Source organism: Maniola hyperantus, chromosome 5 (genome assembly GCF_902806685.2).
Source record: "Maniola hyperantus chromosome 5, iAphHyp1.2, whole genome shotgun sequence".
Classification (NCBI taxonomy): domain Eukaryota; kingdom Metazoa; phylum Arthropoda; class Insecta; order Lepidoptera; family Nymphalidae; genus Maniola; species Maniola hyperantus.
The window spans coordinates 600,571-626,145 of NC_048540.1; the positions used below are offsets into that span (position 1 = coordinate 600,571).

Below are 25,575 nucleotides of genomic sequence, written 5' to 3' on the forward strand. Positions count from 1 at the left end.
ACCTACTCCTAGCACAAGCTTCACGCTTAGTTGGAGAAGAAAAAGGGGAATATTAGTCATTTAACATGGCTAATGGTCTTTATTTAAAAAAAAAAAAAAAAAAAATAAGTATCAGTGTGGATGACAGGATGCAAGCTATCTCGGTGCCTTGCGTCAACATAATAAAACGGATTTACAGTCGTAGTATTCAAAAATCTCATTATTTTTTTAAACTGAAAGAGAAACAATTGAACCGTTTAACAAAAAAAAAACTGCACAATTAATTGTACTGTATCAACTAAGTTAGTAAGATACGGAAGTTCAATTAAACCTGCAGTTGGAGTATTATTGTTTAAAGTTGTAAAGAACAGCGACTGCCGCTGACAGCGCCACCTATTGTGGACTTGAGATCCGTACACACCGGGAAGACTTGAGGAACTGTGGTACAAGTTACAAGGTACAGCGATTGACGCGTAGTTAAAGTTGTAAAGAGCAGCGACTGCCGCTGACAGCGCCACCTATTGTGGACTTGAGATCCGTACACACCGGGAAGACTTGAGGAACTGTGGTACAAGTTACAAGGTACAGCGATTGACGCGTAGTTAAAGTTGTAAAGAGCAGCGACTGCCGCTGACAGCGCCACCTATTGTGGACTTGAGATCCGTACACACCGGGAAGACTTGAGGAACTGTGGCACAAGTTACAAGGTACAGCGATTGACGCGTAGTTAAAGTTGTAAAGAGCAGCGACTGCCGCTGACAGCGCCACCTATTGTGGACTTGAGATCCGTACACACCGGGAAGACTTGAGGAACTGTGGTACAAGTTACAAGGTACAGCGATTGACGCGTAGTTAAAGTTGTAAAGAGCAGCGACTGCCGCTGACAGCGCCACCTATTGTGGACTTGAGATCCGTACACACCGGGAAGACTTGAGGAACTGTGGTACAAGTTACAAGGTACAGCGATTGACGCGTAGTTAAAGTTGTAAAGAGCAGCGACTGCCGCTGACAGCGCCACCTATTGTGGACTTGAGATCCGTACACACCGGGAAGACTTGAGGAACTGTGGTACAAGTTACAAGGTACAGCGATTGACGCGTAGTTAAAGTTGTAAAGAGCAGCGACTGCCGCTGACAGCGCCACCTATTGTGGACTTGAGATCCGTACACACCGGGAAGACTTGAGGAACTGTGGTACAAGTTACAAGGTACAGCGATAGACGCGTAGTTAAAGTTGTAAAGAGCAGCGACTGCCGCTGACAGCGCCACCTATTGTGGACTTGAGATCCGTACACACCGGGAAGACTTGAGGAACTGTGGTACAAGTTACAAGGTACAGCGATTGACGCGTAGTTAAAGTTGTAAAGAGCAGCGACTGCCGCTGACAGCGCCACCTATTGTGGACTTGAGATCCGTACACACCGGGAAGACTTGAGGAACTGTGGCACAAGTTACAAGCTACTGCAATTGACGCGTAGTTAAAGTTGTAAAGAGCAGCGACTGCCGCTGACAGCGCCACCTATTGTGGACTTGAGATCCGTACACACCGGGAAGACTTGAGGAACTGTGGCACAAGTTACAAGCTACTGCAATTGACGCGTAGTTAAAGTTGTAAAGAGCAGCGACTGCCGCTGACAGCGCCACCTATTGTGGACTTGAGATCCGTACACACCGGGAAGACTTGAGGAACTGTGGCACAAGTTACAAGGTACAGCGATTGACGCGTAGTTAAAGTTGTAAAGAGCAGCGACTGCCGCTGACAGCGCCACCTATTGTGGACTTGAGATCCGTACACACCGGGAAGACTTGAGGAACTGTGGCACAAGTTACAAGCTACTGCGATTGACGCGTAGTTAAAGTTGTAAAGAGCAGCGACTGCCGCTGACAGCTGGACGGATCTCAAGTCATCTATTGTGGACTTGAGATCCGTACACACATAAAACATTAAAAAATATTGATTAAATTTTATGACAACTTTGGGAGTCAATAAATAAGATAAGGAGCATAGATTAATTATTGGTCTCGCTCCGATAAGGAGTGTGAAAATTCTAAAACAATTTGACATTAGACCTAGTTTATTTATGTATTAGTTGAAATATCTTTACTTTGCAAACATACATTTACTAAGTATTTTTTCTCAAAAATACTTTTCTTGAACCTTTTTCGCACGCTGGATTTCGGGGAAAATCATCGTGCCTCTCACCTTTCTCATACAATGTTAGGTGAAAAGCAAACAGGTTATCACGTGCGCCGCCAATTTCGTTCGAGCGTACTGCGTCACCTCAATTTACGTTTTAATACATAATATGTAATTGTTTACTGTCCCAAATAAATAAAAATAAAATAAACGCGGAACTCTTATGCCTTGTACTGAAAGCAGAGCCTTTGCGCTCTTTTCAGGATGAAAAACAACGATACGGCCCGCTTTTGTTGGCAACTTCCTTTGTCTCTAACAAGATACTTATCTGGTATTTACTCGTTTACCTGATGTCATCCGCCTTTTTATGAGCCGGCGGTGAATCATTTTATCTAGCCATAACAATTATATAATAAACGTTTTTAGTTTTCTGGATTTTTATTTGTCTAAATATATAAAAGGAAAAGGTGACTGACTGACTGATACGTCATATAGGTATGAGTGACAGAGACAACGCTCTACAAAGCTGGAATGTCATTCTGTACTGTCGGTTCTGTACACCCATTTGGGGTGGTGTCGCAGATGAAAATGTTACAATTTTGTATGCTTTGTTTGTATCTGTGACACCAACAACAAATAAATGCATTTTCTTTCATTCTTCTTTCTTTCTTTTCTAATTCTTATCCCATAAAATCAAAGAGTTCCCGTGGGATTTATAAAAACTCAACACACAGACAAAGTCGCAGATCACTTAGTAGGTAATTTCAAAGACTCACCATCAGGTGAAATTGCAGTCAAGGGCTAATTTGTATCTGAATAAATAAATAAAAATACAAACGAATTGATTGGTTAGTATTCAAATAGAAATTATATCCGTTTATATGGAAACCGCTTCGAAAAACAATCCTCTGAAATATTTTCCAATTTAAAAGGGATCCCTTTATATAAGGTTTCACCTTCCTAATAATGTCAAACGATTTCCTCGCGTAGTCCTTCTGGGCGGGCGGAAAACTCTCCACATAAAAGCCCTTGTAGCTGAACCCTCAGTTAGCCCTCTTCAGATCTGTTACCCTGTTTATACAATACATTTCTCTATATTACTTTGATTACAAGTACCTAGCTTATTCTTTTTAGGGTTCCGTAGCCAAAATGCAAAAAACGGAACCCTTGTAGATTCGTCTGTCTGTCCGTCCGTATGTCACAGCCACTTTTTTCCGAAACTATAAGAACTATACAATTACCAATAACCATTTGCCTCGTTTTGTACTTTTAGTGATTTAGAATTTTTCAAACCCGCAATGTATAGCGTACAAAACTCCGACTTTGACTCCGAGTAGCCTACTTACGAAATGTTCGTTGACCTCTAGCGTCAGTCAGATGTTTTATTTGCAACATAATATCGTAAACTTTTACAAAATTATAGGACTTTTTTATATATTTTTTTCGCATTTTTTGTGGTATCATATCAGTAATCATCGGTAACTACTATCATGTCTTCGTTTTTGCCAGCGTTCTGTTTACACCCTGTATATTTAGGTATGAACGTAACATAGTCTGCCGCATTTTTTCTGCATTTGCTTGTAGGTAGGTTGGGTATTGTCATTATAGTCGAAGGCAGAACCTACTCGATAGAAGGGCCCTCGAGTTGTAGGGCTCTTCATTGTCCCCTATGGAGCCATCGTGTTTAGATGATCATACTCTTACTGACGGATGTTTGATATTCGAGTCGAGGGGTTAATATTGGATGTCTTTTATTTATTGCTGTTTCATATTTATGAATACATGTTGCAATATGTTTCAAAGCTTTTATTTACTGACAGAAAATGCTTTTTTTTTTCATGAGCAATCCACTCATTGATGTAATTTTTTGACATGTGGGTATAGATAAAGACCTGGAGAGTGACATTGGCTACTTTTTATCCCGGAAAATCAAACAGTTCCCACGGGATTTTTAAAAAACCTAATTCCACGCGGACGAAGTCGCGGGCATCTAGGGCTAATTTATTATAATTATTGCTTTTGCTAAGAGTAGGTAGGTGTGACAACAGTGCAACGGGTGGAGTTTGAACTGCCGACCTTTCACATTAAATATCAGTCTTATCTTCTAACTGTTTAACTATTGAGACTTGATTGAAAATAAGGACATTCTCAACATCTCAACCTGAATCAAATGTCGCTGATGTCCATTACAGCGACGCGACGCCACTCTGAACTTTCTGAGCAGATTTGTTGTTACAAAAAAGTATCACGCGAAAATAGCAGGCGAAGACGTATTTATAGTAAAAGAGACTGCAAAAAATATCCTAAACAATTCCATGCTTAAGGCATTCCAAGTCGCAGAGGTTGTCGATCGCTGTTATACCCGGAGAGCTGGTGGTAAAAGAGAATGCGATATCCTGACCCACCAATTTACATGTATAATATAAATTAATTTGAAAGATATCCTAGTATTAAATAACCACTAGAAAATTAAAAAAATATTGGTTAACGCTCCCTGAAAGTCGTACCCTGAATTTTTTATCAAAACTAAATAACCATGTGGTCACAGACGCCTAATAGCCGGACACCCCCGATCGCCAAGCTTAGCATAAAAGTCGGCCCCCAAGTTCTAATGTAATATCATTTTTGAATATTACCTATATTGTAAAATGCTGTATGCCAGAAATGCATGCTGTGTTCACAACAAATAAATAAATGTTTAAATGTTTAACTTACGGAATTTTCCCATGAGCTCGCGTCACGAGGGTTGTCAATCCGATTGTTACACAAAAAACAAGCTCGCGAACAATTGGAAAGCTAAAATAGGTATTGGATTCGTTTCGTCATGGCCCTGATTTGTTAAACAACTCGGCGGGAATCTCGGCGATATCTACGTGCAACTTTACGCCTACGGGAGAGGAAAAAACCGGCCAAGTGCGAATTAGACTCGCGCACTGAGGGTTCCGTACTACAATCGTATTTTATCGACATTTTGTACGATAAATCAAAAACTACTTAAATATCTGTCCCGGTTTTACTCACGTGCTTAGTCGACGTTAGCCCGACTAGTTTCGAACCCATCCGGGGTCCTTTTTCAAGGGAGTCAGTTCGCTGAGGCTGAGGGGGGGGGAGACAGCTGCAGATCGTCTATCTGGCTACGGAACCGTAAAAAGGAATAAGGGAAACAAATAAAATGGAACCGTTTTTAGTACAGATGAGAAAACTATTTCGAGTTGTACCTTTTGTTTTTAACCCCTGACACAAACACAGGGTACTTATTAGAAGTTTAACAGTGTGTATCTGTGTAACTTTGTTGCTTTTTGCGTTTGTCTATGGCATTGTGGATTCTAAACCAATTCAAACCAGTTTTGACCAGTTAAATCATAGTTAACTATGATTCAAGTAAATCTTTTTAATATTTTTAAGATCATCAATTCTCTTCTAGTTTCTGTAGACTAACAGCTAGTCTAGTGGTAGACTCTAACTAGTTGATCTAGTGTTTAGTAGATCATGAGATCCTAGGTTCGAGTCCCGGGTAAGGCACAAAAATGTTATTGGGTTTCTTTTTTTCACCCCCATTCCTTGGAGAACAGGTGAAGCCTGTCTTGTGTGTGATCTATCTCCTGTCGTGTTGGATTGCCGATGTCTATGTTTCTTTATTTTTCTAGACTGGATATGGCATAGGCCGGTGTTGACCAGTCTAGCCCTTAGATGATCAAGCTGCCCAGCGCGGTAATTAGGATGATGCCTATTTCAAAAATAAGTTATTTCTCAGGAATTATTAAAATGTAGAGAGTCTTCTAAAATTCGTAAAATCCACGTTCACTGTTAGTTTTAAGTTTGAAATTATCGATCGATTTACAGTACGCTGCAAAAAGTAATATTAAATATACATCGACCTTTGGAAGGAGATAGCAGATTTGTAGAGCATTGTTTCTGTCGTTGAGAGCGACAAAACTTCATATAGGTATGAGTGACAGAGACAACGCTCTGCAAAGCCGAAATATCATTCTAAGGCCGATGTACATTACTTTCTGCCGCGTAATGGCAACCTCATTTGTTAGTACTAAATTCCACCACCTAATTATACCAACTGATACATTCATAAACCAACCGATCCCGACACAATAAGTGGTAAGCAATAACTTTAAATTCCCGCCGCAGTTCGCAGCCTGTGCGGCAAATGCCTTAAAGCCCTGACAAAGCCGCCCTCTGACGACATAATTACAACAATTTCGCTGTGACAGTAATAATGTTTCGCAAATGGTTACAGATGCGCCCCGAAGACTACCTTAATGGTAGAGTGGCTATTCTGGAATTCGAAGAATACTTAAAAAGTATACTCGGCTAGGAAGCTTCGAGATTTGTTCCCGTTCAAAATTCCGCAGTGATGTAACACCAGAGACTTCGAGCATTGCGTGTTACCAGCGATGACATAATATGGATCCAAGACATGGTCGTTAATAATGGGCCTCATAAGAAAGCTCAGAGTCACTCAGCGGGCGATGGAGCGAGCTATGCTTGGAGTTTCTCTACGTGATCAAATCAGAAATTAGGAGATCTTTCAGTCGCCTCTGGCAAGAGCCAAACGAATAATGACTACTGAGAAGTGGCTTTGGCGAGAGCCAGACGAATAATAATGAATCGTGACCCACTGCGCGTCCGATTTTTAACCGACTTCAAAAAAAAGGAGGAGGTTCTCAATTCGTCGGAATCTTTTTTTTTTTTAAAGTCTCACAACGACGGTGGGGAAGATGACGTGATATTCAATGAGCAATCTGTTTACAACTAAAGACGGCGCTGCCGCCACATACGTTTTATTAAAATAGACTATACCTAAAGGCATAGCTGTGATAGCCTAGTGGTAAGGACGTCTGCCTTCTAATCGGAGGTCGTGGGTTCGATCCCGGGCACCACTAACTTTTCCGAGTTATGTGCGTTTTAATCAATTAAATATCACTTTCTTAAACGGTGTCCTCTATAATGTTCTCAAAGGTGTGTGAAGTCTACTAATCCGCACATGGCCAGCGTGGTAGAGTATGGCCAAAAACCCTTCTCACTCTGAGAGGAGACCCGTGTTCTATATTGAGCCGGCGATGGGTTGATCATGATGATGATGATGATGGTACCTAAAGGTAAATGAAGCCAAATGTCTCCTTTCTCTTAGCTTTTATGTAGTTTTTGATTTTTGTCCTATCTTTTACTAATACAACGGTTTTAATATCTTGAAGCTTTCCCGCTATTGGCTTGCTAATGTGCTCGAATCATTTATGTGGACACTTTCATTTGGAACTCCAATACCTAATTAAAGATTCACTAAATGCTTAGGCATTTAACTTTATTCTTCTAAGCATTTAACATGACTTCACTCTCATCATCATCAGCCTTATGATCAACCTATTACCGGCCCACTACCGAGCGCGGGTCTCTTCTCAGAGTGAGAAGGGTTTAGGCCATAGTCTGCCACGCTGGCCCAATGCGGATTGGCAGACTTCACACACCTTTGAGAACACGAAGAACATGAAATGTCTAAGAGCATGCAGGTTTCCTCACGGTATTTTTCTTTACCGTTATAGTTAGAGGTGCGTGCCCGGGATCGAACCCCTGACCTCCGTTTACGTGGTCCGCCTCCTAATCGGAAGTCGGGGTTTCGAGCCCGGGTTTTAACCACTAGGCTTTACTTCATGAAATCCTGGGGGAAAACTAAATATAAATACTGATATAGTGAATGGATAGTAACTACCTTTGAATAGGTATTCCCATGGAGAAAAAAACATAGGAGGATAAGTCCCGCAAATTGGTAGTGCGCGTGGCCGCCATTTTAGTGACGTCAGCACTAGACTGAAGTTTCGAGCTGATGGTATATTTTTATTTCGGCTGGCGTCAAAATGACGTCATTTCGATGTTAATGAGACATGGTTCCAGCGCAATAGCAATTTGCGGGACTTATACCTCTGCAATGCAATATCTCATAGCAAACAATAGACAGACGGAAACGTAGTTCATTACAATAGTATATTGAACTTCAAGTAAATTTCTCAGTCATTTAGATAATAAGTATACAAATGGTGTTCAAGCAACTACCTAAAATGATTACTATATTAAACAAAACTTCAAAGGTAAGTCTTAAAGTTGCATTTGCGTTGAAGAGGATTGTAATATGGGATCCTCTGGGAGTTGTAAAGTTTGAAAGCCGAAGTGTCGTGCTGAAGTTGGGAAACTCATTTATTATAGAACTCATTACAGCGTCGAGAAAAGACGTTTTGTGACTCGTGTAAGATACACCTTTTGAATACGACATTTTGTTGCTCTTATTGACAAAGCGGTGATAGTCCAGTGGTTAAGACTTCAGCTTCCTATTCGAGGGTCCAAGGCTCGATCTCTTGCATGCACCTCTAACTTTTCGAAGATATGTGAAATTAAATGTCACTTGCTTAAACGGTGAAGGAAACCTGCATGCCTAAGATTTCTCCATAATAGTCGAGTAACTGTGTGAAGTCTGCCAATTTGCATTCGGCCAGCGTGGTGGAACAGAGCAAGGGTGGTATGTTATTGTTATTACCTAAATATACTGTGGTGGCTGCTGGATTCAGGCGGCGCAAGACCGTGGCGTGTGGCAGTCCCTACAAGAGACCTATGTCCAGATGTGAACGTCTATCGGTTGATGATGATGATGATGACTGTGGTGGTGGGCTATGGCCAAATACCTTTTCTTGACGAAAGGACAAAGATAGCTTGCATCCCAGAGACGGACATACGGCTACTTTTAGTTTTATCCGGAAAATTAAAGTTTCTATGGGATTTCAAAAAACTCGTGGATGTAGTCATGGAGAGAATATTGACTACATAATAATATCATAATATAATATCTTAATATTATAAATGCGAAAGTGTGTCTGTCTCTCTGTCTGTCTGCTAGATTTTCAAGACCCAACTGTTTAATCAATTTTGATGAAATCTGGTACAGAGTTAGCTTACGTCCCGGAGAAGGACATAAGCTACTTTTTATCACGGAAAATTAAAGATTTCCCGCGGGAATTTCAAAAACCTAAATCCACGCGGGCGAAGTCGCAGGCATCATAAGTACTTATTATTTTCAAGAAAGTTATATACATGTCACATTTTATCATCGCCATGTCTATTTAAGGCGCCTCTCACTCCGATGTAACCTTTATATTTTGTATGCTAAGGTCTATTCCCCACTCGAGGTTGCATTATGAATATGATTCCCTTTCATACTTATTCAGCGCATCCGTTATACCGAGCATTTACTAATTAGACGTGGCAGAGTTGGGGGACTGAGATTGTTCAAGAGCTGATGGAAAAATTTGAGAACTTAGTTCATAACTCTCTGCGATATTCACGTACAAAATAACAATTAAGTACTTTTTGTGCCGATTCAAAACGCCCCACTGAGCGTGCCGGGAATTAAATTGACATTTTGTTTCAAATGGCAATTAGAAAGAAAGAAAGAAAAGACGTTTATAAAACTGTGCCACACATCTGTCTTAAAACTAAGTGCTGGTTACTCCGGCGCCTCTTCCACCCTAAGTAAGTATCATTTGCTTTAACGGTGAACCAAAATATCGTGAGGAAACCTGCATGCCTGAGAGTTTTCCATAATTTTCTCAAAATCGTGTGAAGTCAACAAATTCCTAAAAGGTCTGCAACGCATCGGCGGTTCCTCTGGTGCTGCAAATATTCATGGGCGGCGGTAATCACTTAACATCAGGTGACCCGCCTGCTCGTTTCTTCGCTATCTCTATTAAAAAAAGTCTGTCGATCTACACTAAACCTTTCTAAAACATCATGAGTGATATTCATTACAAAAATTCAGCCTTTATCACAGCGCGCCTTGCATTTTGCCTGTTCAGTACACAGTTTGCGCTGTGCTGTATCCCGTGAACAGACTCATGAATAAGGACCTCGGACGAGTTCGAAACGAGTGGAGTATTTTCTAAAAAAAAGTGAATTGAGCTGGGAATCGGACTTACAAACGTCAGCTCGTTTGTAATAGCCTACTTGCCGCCCTCGTATCACAATGTACTATTACGAGCTCATTTCAACGATCACCTGTTTGCAGGGTTTTACGTTGGAGCTTTAAATAAATTTTCATATCTCCCACGCGTGTCGTCGGTCCTAACCTCTATCCTAACACCGTATAAAACTTTTATATTGCAAAAACGACTTCAACAAAGTCTACCACCAGCTCTCCGACTATATGAGAAGGATTGTGCGCCGTCTTGTTTCGCCGGAGTAGCGCGGGGTGTTCATTAAAACATATTGCCGCGAATGTCGTTGCTTTTGTAACAAAGTTTTAATGATTTTATACTCACTATCTCTATTATAATATTACCATTTCAGTGGTTCTTTTGTCTGCACCCTTGCTTCTGTGCCTAGACTCCTCAAACACCTGAATCAATAATTAGAACCACAGAATTGTAAATATGGTAATAGAAATGTTATATCAGCTGTATTTATACCGGGAACGCGTATCATCGGATTTTAAGACAAAAAAAAAACATTTATTGACATGATGTAGCAGCTTACTTTTACAAAAAATATTCGAAAGAACAATCAGTATTATCTTTATTCTATAGTTCCTATCCAAAGTCTTCTAAATATATAAAAGGAAAAGGTGACTGACTGACTGACCGATCTATCAACGCACAGCTTAAACTACTGGACGGATCAGGCTGAAATTTGGCATGCAGATAGCTATTATGACGTAGGCATCTACTAAGAAAGGATTTTTGAAAATTCAACCCCTAAGAGGATGAAATAGGGGTTTGAAATTTGTGTAGTCCACGCGGACGAAGTCGCGGGCATCAGCTAGTCGTTATATATTTAGATAATCAAATGAGTTAGAAACACGACAGGAGCGCTAACGTCGGGAACCTGCTCAAACTAATCGTTTTGAATCCCTTCTTATACCCTACATACAATACGCGGCAGAAAATAATGTACATCGACCTTTAGAATGACATTTCGGCTTTGTACAGCGTTGTCTCTGTCACTTATACCTGAATGACGTTTTGTCGGTCTCAACGACAGAGACTGCACTACAAATCCGCTATCTCCTTCTAAAGGTCGATGTACATTATTTTCTGCCGCGTACTGTACCTCAAAAAGCTGTGATAGCCTTGTGGTTAGGACGTCCGCCTTCCAATCGGAGGTCGGGGGTTCGATCCCGGGCACGCACCTCTAACTTTTCGGAGTTATGTGCGTTTTAAAGTAATTAAAATATCACTTGCTTTAACGGTGAAGGAAAACATCTTGAGGAAACCTGCATGCCTGAGAGTTCTCGGCATGAGAGACTATGGCCAAAACCCTTCTCACTCTGAGAGGAGACCTGTGCTCTGTAGTGAGCCGGTGATGGGTTGATCATGACTGTACCTCAATTTGAAATGCTAATCTTTACTTGTACGTCATTCCTCTTTACAAATACCTACCTACACTGATGTACATCTATACTAATATTATAAATGCGAAAGTGTGTCTATCTGTCTGTCTGCTAGCCTTTCACGGCCCATCCGTTTAACTGATTTAGACGAAATTTGGTACAGAGATAGCGTGCATCCCGGGGAAGGAAAGACACAAGCTACTTTTTATCCTGGAAAATCAAGTTCACAACGGATTTTAAAAACCTAAACCCACGCGTATGAAGTCGCGGGCATCAGCTAGTTAATTATCATGGTTTGGGATAAGCGGTGATAGCTCAGTGCTTAAGACGTCGGCCTCTTATTCGAGGGGTCGGGCGTTCGATCCCAGCCACGCACCTATAACTTTTCATGCATGCAACATTTATGCATTTAAGTAAATATCACTTGCTTTGACGGCGAAGAAAAACATGGCTCGCGAGGAAACCTGCATGTCTGAGAGCTTTCCCTACTGTTCCCAAATGTGTAGAGTCGGTCAATCCGTACTTGGCCAGCATGGTCAACTATGACCTAAACCGAGGAGAGACCTGTGCTCAGTAGTGCGCCGATAATGGGTTGATTATGATGATTTCACAGAAGCAACAAATATTTTTTTCGCGTTTTACACTATGCAGAATAGTCTATTAATAATAATTTAGGTGCTAAGTATTGACTCCAATTCTCCCACCGCCGGTTTGAATAAATGTCCATTCTACTAAGAAAAAAAAACGGGCCGAATTGAGAACCACCTCCTTTTTGGAAGTCGGTTAAAAACTGGCAAGAAACTCAGTACTTACAATTATTGTTTTAGTTTTCAAGTTACACAGTACTAAAACGGAAAAGATAGCTAACTTTCAAGGAAATATGTAATTAAATATGGCCTCACTACAGGAGAAGAGAGACCATAAAGATCTGGGCAGATAAAACGCGTGACGACTGCGGCGCGTGACGTCTATGTATCCAATACGGCACCTAGAAGTTTCTAATACAAGGAATTGTACAAAGGCGTTCACACTGCGTTTGTAATGACTCACTTTTTCATGAAAAAAATGTCTAACCTTGAACCTGCGCAGTGGGTGATTTATCAATATATTTTGTGGTACGAAATGAGTCTTTAAAACAACATAATAATGTTCCATTTTACATTAACGCTGCAGTGTTATGATGGTCGAATGCTAACAATATTACAGTAATTGAGTACGGAGCCATTCTTATCACTATAATTCATAGCTTTTTTTACATGTTAGTAACTGTCAACTGTTCCGTGGATCATACATTTCCATACAATGTATTGTTGTGTTAGCTGCGGTGCATCTATTGCGTGCGCCTGTCGCTTTGACCGCAACCCACGGAAGTTTACTTTTTTCTTTTTCTTCTTCGCTGTAACACTTTTGGCAGTGTGGTCGTGGTCACCAGGAAGCGACGTCATTGAGAGCAGATGTTATGCGCCTCACGAGCATTCGCCACTTCTCCCTGCTGCTGTCTGACAGTCTGGTATACACTCGTGCACTGCCCACAGCGGAGTTAATTTGGTCAATCTAACACATCTTCGACCTTCCTCACCCTCTGTTGCCCAACACTTTGTATTGAAAGACAAGGCGCTCGATGGAGTCATTCGCACGCCGAGACGAGCCCTAAGTAGAAGTCTACTTTAAACGCGGTTAATGTGACTTGTTGCACTCGCTACGCGTTTTATTTAACTAGATCTCAATTCTCTGAGGGATTTTAAACAATTGCCACTCTTATCTATGTGTTAATAAATTGCTCCCTACTTTCACCCCTTTTGTGCTCACCCCGCCAACAATTTCTAAATTTTATAAGTACTTGAAGCAATAGAAGAAAATTTATAGTACTTGAAACAGTGCCCCGGTGCTCGATTCAAAAGATAACCTCTCGCTAAGTTTTATTTATTGTGAGCTTTTCGCGAAATTTTGCGGTGGGATTAATTAAATTAAAACTGCCCGACCGAGCCTAAGTTTATTGTTTTGAAGTAAAACCATTAATTGCCCGATATTATACAGGGTGTAACCAGAACGCAAGAAAAAACTTAGCGTTATTGTTTATACTACCTAAACACAATCCAATAGCAATAACCATTTGCCTCATTTTGTAGTTTTAGTGATTTAGTATTTTTCAAACCCGCAATGTATAGCGTGCAAAACTCGGGTCAATGCCGCCCATGACACGGCATTGACTCTGAGTGGCCTACTCATGCAACGTTCGTTGACTTCTAGCTTCAGTCAGATGTTTTATTTGCAATATATCGTAAACTTTTACAAAATTATAGGATTTTTTTAATAACTTTTTCGCGTTTTTTTGTGGTATCATATCAGTAATCATCAGTACTATCATCTGTCTTCGTTTTTGCCATCGTTCTGGTTACACCCTGTATACCAATCTACCTTATTTTAAGGACTTTGTAGACAGAATTGTAAACTTGTGACTAGGTATACCTAATAATCAAACAGGTAAGGACGTGGCTGCGTCGTGATTTGACGCAAACAAATTTATATTTTACTAGCTTATGCTCGCGACTTCGTCCGCGTGGACTACACAAATTTCAAACTCCTATTTCACCCCCTTAGGGGTTAAATTTTCAAAAATCCTTTCTTAGCCGTTGCCTACGTCATAATAGCTATCTGCATGACGAATTTCAGCCCGACCCGTCCAGTGGTTTGAGCTGTGCGTTGATAGATCAGTCAGTCAGTCAGTCAGTCAGTCAGTCAGTCAGTCAGTCAGTCAGTCAGTCAGTCAGTCAGTCAGTCAGTCACCTTTTCCTTTTATATATTATATAGACTAGCTTATGCCCGCGTGGAATGGTGCCAAGAATACTGGCTGCATTTCCGCGCTTCACAAATAATGAGCCAGCCCTTTTGTCACCAGATGAAGCTATTAATCGCGGTGAAATGTCTCGTAAAATTTTCCATGTCCCAGGATTTCCACGGTAAACGGTACAAAAATGTAACTCTCGATAAGAGAGGCATACTTGCGCCGCTTGCCGTTTTCAATCATTTCTGCTGCGGCTCCCGGTCTTGATGCTGTCTTCCTGATATGACCAAGGGCCAATGTGTCAACGCAAGTTGCTTAATATTTGACATATTATGGATTCAGAATCAAACCGAGAGTTTCTTCACTCTAGTTCACTCTGGTATCATCCTCATGATCAACCCATAACCGGCTCACTACAGAACACGGTCTCCTCTCAGAGTGCGAAGGGTTTTGGCCATAGTCTACCACGCTGGCCATATACCGATTGGTAGACTTCACACACCTTTGAGAACATTATGGAAAACTCTCAGGCATGCCGGTTTCCTCGCGATGTTTTTCTTCACCGTTAAAGCAAGTGATATTTATTAAATAATTAAATGCGCCGCTTCTTGAGAAGTTACACTTTAAAGTCGCTAGCAATACTCATCCTCGCTTCTTTTCAATGTTTCACACACCGCATACGCATACCAATTTTCGTAGAAACTCGTTTATGCTTAGATCTGCCTCATCGTTTAATAAAATTTGTAAAAATGACAAAAATTTGGACCTATTCTGCATCACTGGTACCACTATTCGGAAAGCTCTGGCCAATGAATTCTTTAACGCTCATACCTTAGTTAAATAATTCGTTGGCCAGATCTCGTTTCTCGTTTTTTTATTTTATTACTTTTCCCTGAATTTTCTTTCCCCCAGTCGAGTTTTTTTGTTATCCTATTCTATCTGTGAAAACTTGTCATTAGCTTTAATCTTCCTCTGTTCTGTTTTTACCTATTCATTTTTTCATATTAGCTGTAAGTTTTCCTGTTAAATAAAATAAAATAAAATAAAACGCACATAACTAACTCCGCAAAGTTAGAGGTGCGTGCCCGGGATCGAACCCCCGACCTCCGATTAGAAGACGAACGTCCTAGCCACTAGGCTATCACAGCTTGGTATAGGTAACAAGAAATGTTCAGATACGTTAATCTGCAGTAACCCGTTTCACTGAACCGATATCTTGTCTGGGCTTATGTAAATGATGCTGTCATCTCCCAGCAAGAGATGCCTTAGAGGGCTTTACTTCCTCTACAATGATATTCCAAAATAGGTAACGTTTTAGGACGAATTTATTGCTAAATAGGGACTTGTTATCACAGTTTCTAGCTGTAGAAACTATTTATTTGATGACCTGTCTGGCACAGGGGTGAACGCCGTCTTCTTTTAAGTGGAAGGTCCCGAGTTCAATTCCCGGCAAGACTAATTGGGGCATTGACCCTAGTTTTGCAGTTATGGTTTAGATAGTATAACAATAAAGGCTACAAATAAAATGAGGCAAGAAGCTTTAATTAGTTTTTGAGGGCAACTTTTTTAGGGTTCCGTACCTCAAAAGGAAAAACGGAACCCTTATAGGATCACTTTGTTGTCTGTCTGTCTGTCCGTCTGTCTGTCAAGAAACCTACAGGGTACTTCCCGTTGATCTAGAATCATGTTTGGCAGGTAGGTAGATCTTAGACATTTGGGGAAAAATCTGCAAACCGTGAATTTAGGGTTAGATCACACAAAAAAATTAAATTATGGTCATGAACTAATAATTAGAATTTTCAACTTTCGAAGTGAGATAACTATATCAAGTGAGGTGTAATATGAAAGGTCTTTACCTGTACATTCTAAAACAGATTTTTATCATTTTATATTTTTGAATTATCGCAAAATGTCTAAAAAATACGATTGAAGTACGGAACCCTCATTGCGCGAGCTTGACTCGCACTTAGCCGGTTTTTTACCTAATTGGAACGTAAAAAAAATACAATTTTTCAAAAAGCAGGTCTTTACAATTATTTTAGTTATCCTCCAGTCATTCGTTGCATAATTATTAAGTCGCTTACTAACCAAATGTAGTAACAGGTAAGGTATCCCTATAAACTGAAATAAGCTCTTAGCACATACCTAATTCAGAGCCTGGCGTATCAAACCCTTTCAACGCATCATTTTCAAATTACATCTCTAATCTGTACACAATAAGGTTGTAATTCGGATGCACATAGTTTTAAGATGGGATCATACAGAAGTTTTATCCTTTTCTATATAGAGATGTTGTAAATAGAACTCTAAGTTTAAAAACGTGAGGTTGAAATTAAAATGAATGTTTTTCGAAGATGAGACCGTTCTGAAGTTGCAACTTTTTAAGCGTAGAACGACTTTAACGCGGTAGAGTGTCGGTAGCACGCGAAGTTAGGCAGCCTCGTTTATTATTTAAAGAGTTTTCTTAGTGCTAGAAAGTAGGCTTAATGTATAGCCTATTAGTTATGCACTAATCAGGTTATTTTGCAAAGTTTTGCGCGGGCAACAAAGAATAATTTTGGCAGAGGACCCTTACACTAAATACAAAGTACCTACCTTATGTAGGTACCTATTTAAATAGTTATAAAAATTATTACAATAAAACCGGCCGATTGCGAGTTAAGCTCGTGCACCGAGGGTTCCGTACTGCAGTCGTATTTTTTCGACATTTTGCACGATAAATCAAAAACTACTAGGTATACATAAAAATAAATAAAAATCAATAAATGTTTTAGAACGTACAAGTAAAGCCCTTTCATGTGAGACCCCACTTGGTATATTAATCTTACTTTGAAAGTACCTACTAATTATTATTCGTTCATAAAGACATTTTGTTTTTTTCTTATGTGATGTAACCACAAATCACGGTTTAAGGATTTATTCCTTTACTTGTGCTATGAAACATACCTATCTGCCAAATTTTGTGATTCTTGTTCAGCGGGAAGTACCCTATAGGTTTTGTCGACAGACGGACAGACAGACAACAAAGTGATAAGGGTACCTTTTTCCTTTTGCGGTACGGAACCCTTAAAATTGTAAAATGTATCATCGAGATAGTCGTCACGGAGAGGGAAAGTTGGTCTAATTTCCATTCCATGATTGGAATGCTCGGGCCACACCTGCGCCTCTGTCGGCTGACGAGTGTTGCGTCTTTTTGCTAACAATAAAATAACAACCTTGCATTATGGTAATCATCATCATAATCGACTCATTTTTTTTTTAGAATATTAGCCATGTTAAATGACTAATATTCCCCTTTCCTCTCCAACTAAGCGTCAGGCTTGTGCTAGGAGTAGGTACGACAATAATGCAACGGGCGGGGTTTGAACCGTCGACCTTTCGGTTTTCAGTCCACTCCTGTACCGGTTGAGCTATTGAGGTTATCATTACCAGCCCTATTATGAATTCTGAGCCTGATTAGGTTTTTAAAAATCCCGTGGGAACTCTTTCATTTTCCGGGATAAAAAGTAGACTATGTCACTCTCCAGGTCTGTATCTATATACATGCAAAAAATCACGTCAATCCGTTGCACCGTTGCGACGTGATTGAAGGACAAACCAACAAATCAACAAACAAACACACTTTCGCATTTATAATAAGGGTACTGATTGCGGTGGGCTCCCAGATCTTTCCGCATTTATCAATCTATAGTAAAATTAACGAGTACAAATTGATTTGAAAGTCGCATAGCAACATCCGATTGAGTTACGAGAGAGATAAGTATTTCTTATCGAACGCTGATCGCGCGCAAACACCTGAGAGAGAAAAATGTCCCTTCTCTAATGAAACTCTGCACCGAACTGATAAGCGATGGTGACAGAATCTCACTGCCAGAGGACTGTTACTACTGATATCATATCAACAAAGAAACACAGTCGCGTCTACCTAAAGTGAGCTTAAAGTAAGCTGACAGACTTACAGGCAAGCCGATATGCTTAGTTTAGGTACTTGAAAGCCTTGTGAGCCTAGTATTTAAGAGTAAAGGTGAGAACTATAGAGCGCAGTGTGACTTAGCTCAGACTTAGGACAGAGTTTAAACGAGACAGTGCTATATCTCTCACATAAATCTGTCTCGTTTTAACTCAATCTTAAGTCTGAGCAAAGACACTAAGACGTCGGCTTCTTATTTAGGGTGGTTAAGGTCGGGTACCTCTTACTTTTCGAAGTTAGGTATGTAAATATCACTTGGTATGACGGTGAAAGAAAACATTACAAGTCGAAACCTGTACCCGTAGTACAAAATTTTACGTCTCACCAAACTAAACCAAATTCGAGAGTCGAAATACTTCCGCGTTACAGTAAACTTCTTAAATGCCTTATTTTAAAGCTCAAGTTTGTCTACACTTCTACAGCCAGCGCTCCAAGTGGAAACATTGCGAAATTAAAATCAGTGGCATTGAATATTTGACTTCAATTCAATAGCTGTTTAGGTCCATTTTACTGTAACGCGGAAATATTTCGACTCTCGAATTTGGTTTCGTTTGGTTAGACGTAAAATCTTGTACTACGGGTACAGTAAACTTCTTAAATGCCTTATTTTAAAGCTCAAGTTTGTCTACACTTCTACAGCCAGCGCTCCAAGCGGAAACATTGCAAAATTAAAATCAGTGGCATTGAATATTTGACTTCAATTCAAGGCTGTTTAGGTCCATTTTACTGTAACGCGGAAGTATTTCGACTCTCGAATTTGGTTTGGTTTGGTGAGACGTAAAAGCTTGTACTACGGGTACTGCATGTCTGAGCGTTCTTCACACGCGTGTGAAGTCTGCCTGCACTTGGCCAGAGTGGTGGACTGTGGCCTTAACCCATTCTGAGTGGAGATGTGGGGACACAAATACCTGAGAGCAAGAAAAATGTCCTTTCTCAAATAAAACTCTGCACCCGAACTGATAAGCGATGGTGACAGAATCTCACTGCCAGAGGACTGTTACTACTGATATCATATCAATGTAGAATCAAAGTTGCGTCTACCTAAAGTAAATACATACGTAGAGTTCCAAAAAAAGTCCCTCAAAAGGAAACACGGAACACTTATAAGTTCACTTTGTTGTCTGTTTGTCTGTCTGTCCGTCTATCCGTCTTTCCGTCTGTCTGTCTGTCTATCGTGTCTGTCAAGAAAACCTATAGCGTACTTCCCGTTGACCTAGAATCATGATACATAAATCCGAAAACCGTGAATTTGTGGTTATATCACCAAAAAAAAATTAAATGTGTTCATGAACAAATTATTAGTATTTTCAACTTTTAAGTAAGATAACTATACCAAGTGGGGTGAAAGGGCTTTATGAAAGGGGAACATTGAATTATGCTCAAAGTACCTATAGGCAGTGGCGTGCACAGGGTTCAAAGCCAGGGTAAGCAGTATTTAGGAAGGTACCTATTTACATTGAGCATTAAGCTATTTCAACTAGGGTAACTATTTCTTAGGTAAGCAGTGCTTTTATACCTCTATGAGCTGCACGCCACTGCCTATAGGTACACATCACAGTCATACTGAAACATGAGGCATATCAATTCTGTGGCTCTGTGTATCTCTTTGTTTTATATCAATGGCCGGCTCTCGCATTTCCGAGATGAATACAGACGATAAATTATCAGATAAACTTTGTTAGATTAAAATTATGATGAAAGATAATGTTCGTTTTTGTGTTCGCGTTCGATTCAATGGGATAGATTTATGGTGCTCCATCAATAAAGAAATATCCGGCCAAGTTCTTGCGAATTTCACAAATCTTTCTTGCATTTTTTTGAGTTATTGCAACTCCGTCAGAGATAATATTGTTATATATTATCTCTGACTCAGTGTGAACTAATAGCCGATAATATTATATATGACTAGCTGATACCCGCGAAATCGTCTGCGTGGATTTTGGTTTTTAAAAATGTTTGTGTTGTGCCACACATGACTGTCTGTTCCGGCGCTTCTTTTGTTTGAAACTTCTTTGCACGTTGCGCTTAATGCTCAGGTCAAAAAAGCGTCGGAATAACCAGCCCTTAGTTGTAAGATGTGATGTGTGGCACAAATTGGAAAATAAGGCTTTTTTTCTTTTTGTTTCAATGCAGTTTTTCGAATTACAATTCACGCGCCACCTATTGAAAGAAATCTCGCGACATTTTGCCACGCAAACCTCTAGGTAACAAACATACGAACAATAATTTTCATTATTGAAACGACTTTAAGACTGACCTAGTCATATAAATCATTCATAAATTTATGAAAATAACTAGCTTGTGCTCGCGACTTCGTCCGCGTGGACTACACAAATTTCAAAACCCCTATTTCACCCCTTTAGGGGTTGAATTTTCAAAAATAATTTCTTAGCGGGTGCCTACGGCATAATATCTACCTGTATGCCACAGCCCGATCCGTCTAGTAGTTTGAGCTGTACGTTAATAGATCAGTCAGTCAGCCACCTTTTCCTTATATTATATAGATTAAGCAAAAAATTATAGGTAGTTTTAAATTTTAAACAGAATCACTTATCATCAAATTTTATATGATCAAGTAAAAGTAAGACCACCTCGGATGGTCGCGCTAGTCTAAAATTCATGACCTGGGACGTTTTAGTTTCAAACTTGGATCTGAAAAAGGATTTGGTACAAAATAAAAACGCTAGGTGCTAAATAATTGATTTTCTTGTAGACTGAAAATCCATACTAATATTATTAATGCGAAAGTGCGTCTGTCTGCTAGCCTTTCACGGCTCATCTGTTCAACCGATTTTGACGAAATTTGGTGTAGAGATAGCTGGCATCCCGGGAAGGACATAGGCAACTTTTGATCCCGGAAAATCAAAGAGTTCCCGCGGGATTTATGAAAACCTAAATCTAAGCGGACGCAGTCGCAGCCATTATCTAGTATTACTATAAAACTTAAAGTTAGCCTTATCTAATTACTATACAAATCATACCCGCGTGGAATGATGCCAAGAATACTGGCTGCATTTCCGCGCAGGACAGCTAGGCTGTTTCGCTGGCAATCCGCCGACATGGTTATCGTAGACTTTGTATAGCTTAACACGGCATTTTTTATTTTTTGTTGACCTTTTTCATTTTAGATTGTCATGAAATAGATTTTTTATACTGTGATTTCTTTAAAAAAAAAAACATTATAGGTATACGCTTGACCACAATCACACCAGATGGTAAGTGATGATGTGGCCTAAAATGGGACGCGTTTACCTAGAATGCCTATTCACTCTTGTTTTAAAGATACCCGGGTTGTATTTGGTAGGAAACACATATTGGGAAGAGTATTCCAAACCTTAGCCATACGTATGAGGAATGATGACGCAAAACGTTTCGTGATTGTACATGAAATGTCGATGACATAAGGATGGAAACTCGCCCTACGTCTTGCGGCTCGGTGGTAAAATGGTGAAGGGGGGGACAAGATTGAAAAGTGCCTGAGCACACTCTCCGAAATACATCCTATAAAACACCGATAAGCCGGCGACCTTGCGGCGGAGATCGAGACTTTGTAGTTTCGCCAGTAAAGGGGAGTCTTCGCCTATGAGTCTCCTAGCTCAACGATCAACAGCATGCAGACGACAGGTCGACATTTTGACGACCTCCCTGGCGCAGTGGTGAGCGCTGTGGTCTTAATAGTGGGAGGTCCCGGGTTCGATTCCTGGCAGGGGTTTGGAATTTTATAATTTCTAAATTTCTGGTCTGATCTGGTGGGAGGCTTCGGCCGTGGCTAGTTACCACCCTACCGGCAAAGCCGTGCCGCCAAGCGATTTAACGTTCCGGTACGATGCCGTGTAGAAACCAAAGGGGTATGGGTTTAATAAAAACTGCCATACCCCTTCCAGGTTAGCCCGCTATCATCTTAGACTGCATCATCACTTACCACCAGGTGAGATTGCAGTCAAGGGCTAACTTGTATCTAAATAAAAAAAAAAAAAAAGAGCCGCTAGTTGGTACTTAGCGGAGCCATCGAAGAGGTGACTGCAGTACTCTATGCACGACCTGACTTAGGCTTGGTACAGAGTGATCAGTTGGCGCGGCGTGAAGTACTGATCATGATTTTTAAGCTAAAGCCTTACCTTTCTTAACTTATTCTATTCAGACTGATATTTATATGCATATGTATATAGACCCATCTTAGATTGCATCATCACTTAACCACCAGGTGAGATTGCAGTCAAGGGCTAGCTTGTATCTGATTTTTAAAAAAATTGCGTTTTCTTAGTTTTATCCTTTTCTATATTCCGTATACGTGTCCATGTAGGTAGGTAGGAAATACTTCCATTTTGAATTACGTTTTCAAGAGTAATATTTAGATGAGATTTAATGTAGAGGTTTTACTAAGATGTGATCGGATCAAAAACGCGTTTTAACGTTAAAATTCTTTGACTTGGACCAACTCCATCATTAACTTTACACTTTAGTACCGAAGAGAGTGCTTGATAATATAAATTTCATAAAATTGTATTACTTTCACTTATTTATCCATAGCATAGTTAATACATAGTAGGTAAAGAAGTAAATTCCCTAAGACCACTTTTTGGGGATCTAGGCAATAATTCTATCTCCCTGATATCGACATCTGTTTTTATTTTTAACCAGAAAACGAAAATGCGGGTCCTGACATTAATTTATGTACAGGGTGTAACCAGAACGCTAGCAAAAACTTAGCGTTATTGGTATACTACCAAAACAAAATCCAATAGCAATAACTATTTGGCTCATTTTTTAGTTTTAGTGATTTAGTATTTTTTCAAACCCGCAATGTCTGGCGTGCAAAACTCGGGTCAATGCCCCGCCTACGACGCGGCATTCACTCGGACTTTAACTCTTCGGAGTTATGTGCATCTAAGGCAGTTACATATCAAATGGTTTAATGGTGAAGGAAAACAGGAGAAGAAACCCGCATGCCTGAGAGTTCTCCATAATGCTCTCAAAGGTGGGATGTCTGCCAATATTCTGTGAGGAGATCCTTTCTCAGTAGAGTTGGCAATGAGTTGATCATAATGATGATAGTGAATATGTAAATGTTCTTAGTCAGTACGCACCTTTGAGTTAAATCTGTATATATAAAATTCAAAGTTCTGACTGACTGACTGACTGACTTATGTATCAACGCCCAACTTAAGCCGCTGGTTCTAGAGACATAAAACTTGGAGGGTGTGTTCTTTGTAAAGAGTAGGTATCCATTAAGAAATGATTTTTTGAAATTCCACCCCTAAGTGGGTTAAAATATGGGGGTTTGAAATTTATATAGTCCACGCGGAGAAAGTCGCGAGCATAAGCTAGTTATTATTATAAAGAGATAAAAGAAACATCAGTGTAACTTAATAGAAACTTAATTCGTATCATGTCGAATATTGGAAGCCCAATCGACGTCGCCTGTCAAATTATCGAACTTATCAAAGACTTGTAAGATTGCCTCTGATCGATCTTTAATATGAACGAAGACTTTCTTATTGACCTCGATCTTGAAATCTCAATTCACTCAGGAATAATGGGATACTTAACAGATTTGTGTACACATTACTAGAGAAGAAATGAAGTCATTAAATTAAAATATTAATTAATTAAATCCGTGGTATTGTAAATAAATATAACTAACAACCTAGAATTAGTCGGGCTTAATACTCATACAATAGGACTTTAGTAATAGAACGATGGGATTTTTGTATAGTGGTAATTTATGGGACTCGAATTCATTATTAAAGAGAATAATTTAAAAAACCATGATTTTTATTTATTTTTAACATAACTAATTATTAACGTCACGCTGCAATGGAAAGCGATTAATGACGTCACAATACGTAAACGACAAATATTTTTCAATATTATAACATAAAAATATTAAAAAAATATTCTGTTTTATGTTACAAAATTAAAAAATATTTGTCGTTTACGGATTGTGACGTCATTATTCACTTTCCGTACAGCGTGACGTTAGTAATTATTATGTTAAAAATAATTGAAAATCGTGACTTTTTTAATTATTTTCTTTAATAATTAATTCTAGCCCCATAAACTACTCCTATACAAAAAAATCACATCATTTTATTACCACAGTTCAAGGCCCTATTCATGATATGAAACTTGATACTTATTTCTCTGTTTTTTTTCTTATTTACCATTATCTAAGGTCAGAAACATGCAGACAATTCCATAATCAAGTAAAGTAGAAAAATATGTATATTCAAAGTCAAAGTCAAAGTCAAATGATTTATTCAAAATAGGTAATAAATAACTCTTTTTGATGGTCAGATGTTGGATATCTAAGATATAGTGGTGATAATTATTACGCAAACTTAAAACTAAAGCTACGAGAGTTCCAAACGCGCCCAGGTCTGAGAAGAGCCCACAACAAACTCAGCCGGGTATTCTTTTTATTATCACCACTTTACAAAATGTTTGAAACTTATTTGAACTATCACAAGCCGTTAAGCAATTCATTCCCAAGCTTGCTTATCGTTTAAATAATCCTTTACATTCTAATAGCAATTTTCAAAAAGCTTCGTGTCGATAATATGATCACAATCACATTACTGTTTTATACGATTAGGGTAATGTGAATCGATTTAACCTATAGTCAGTGCATTTAAAGAAAATTGTAGTAACTACGAGTAAGTACCCTGCTAATATTTGATCTTTTAATTCTATCTATAGCCCTAAATAAGATATGGAAATAATAAAAAATATTAAGCATAAATTTTTAGATCGATCTAAGATCTACCTTTTTTATATGATAATAGATATTATGTAAGTATAGATATGGTAAGGAATCTGCAGCACACTATAATTTATTTCCAACAAAGTTGCGCCCGTAAGTAATGAGAAAACTTAAGCTACCTCCGGAGAATTCGTGTTGTTTTGCCCTATCTTGCTACAGAGTTGGAAATTATCATAGGTGATACCAGCCATAGAGATAAAACAGAAATTATATTTTGCACATAAAAATTAATAGCAAAACAATATTAAAATAAAATAGATAAAAGTGCATAGTAACTATGTAGTGTAGATAATTCAGCATGCCGTGGTTTATAGGTAATTGGTTATAATTAAAAACAAATAATTAAATCGAACATTAAAAATTATTTTCAAGCTTCTAGTAGGTAATCTAGTATAATCTTTATTACCTCAAGTCACCTTAATAATTATAATATTCAGATAATGTTATCCATAGCTTAATTAAAAAAATAAACTTTTTATAAGCTTTTATTTATAACTTTACTAGCTGATGCCCGCGACTTCGTACGCGTGGATTTACATTTTTCAAAATCTTGAACTCTT

General features: G+C 39.2%; 1 long non-coding RNA gene across 1 annotated transcript in view; it reads left to right on the plus strand.

Moving 5' to 3' along the window:
- LOC138402373 (uncharacterized) overlaps positions 1-25,575 on the plus strand; it is a 404,494-nt gene that overhangs the window by 39,367 nt on the left and 339,552 nt on the right. The gene's annotated exons all lie outside the window — the stretch shown is intronic.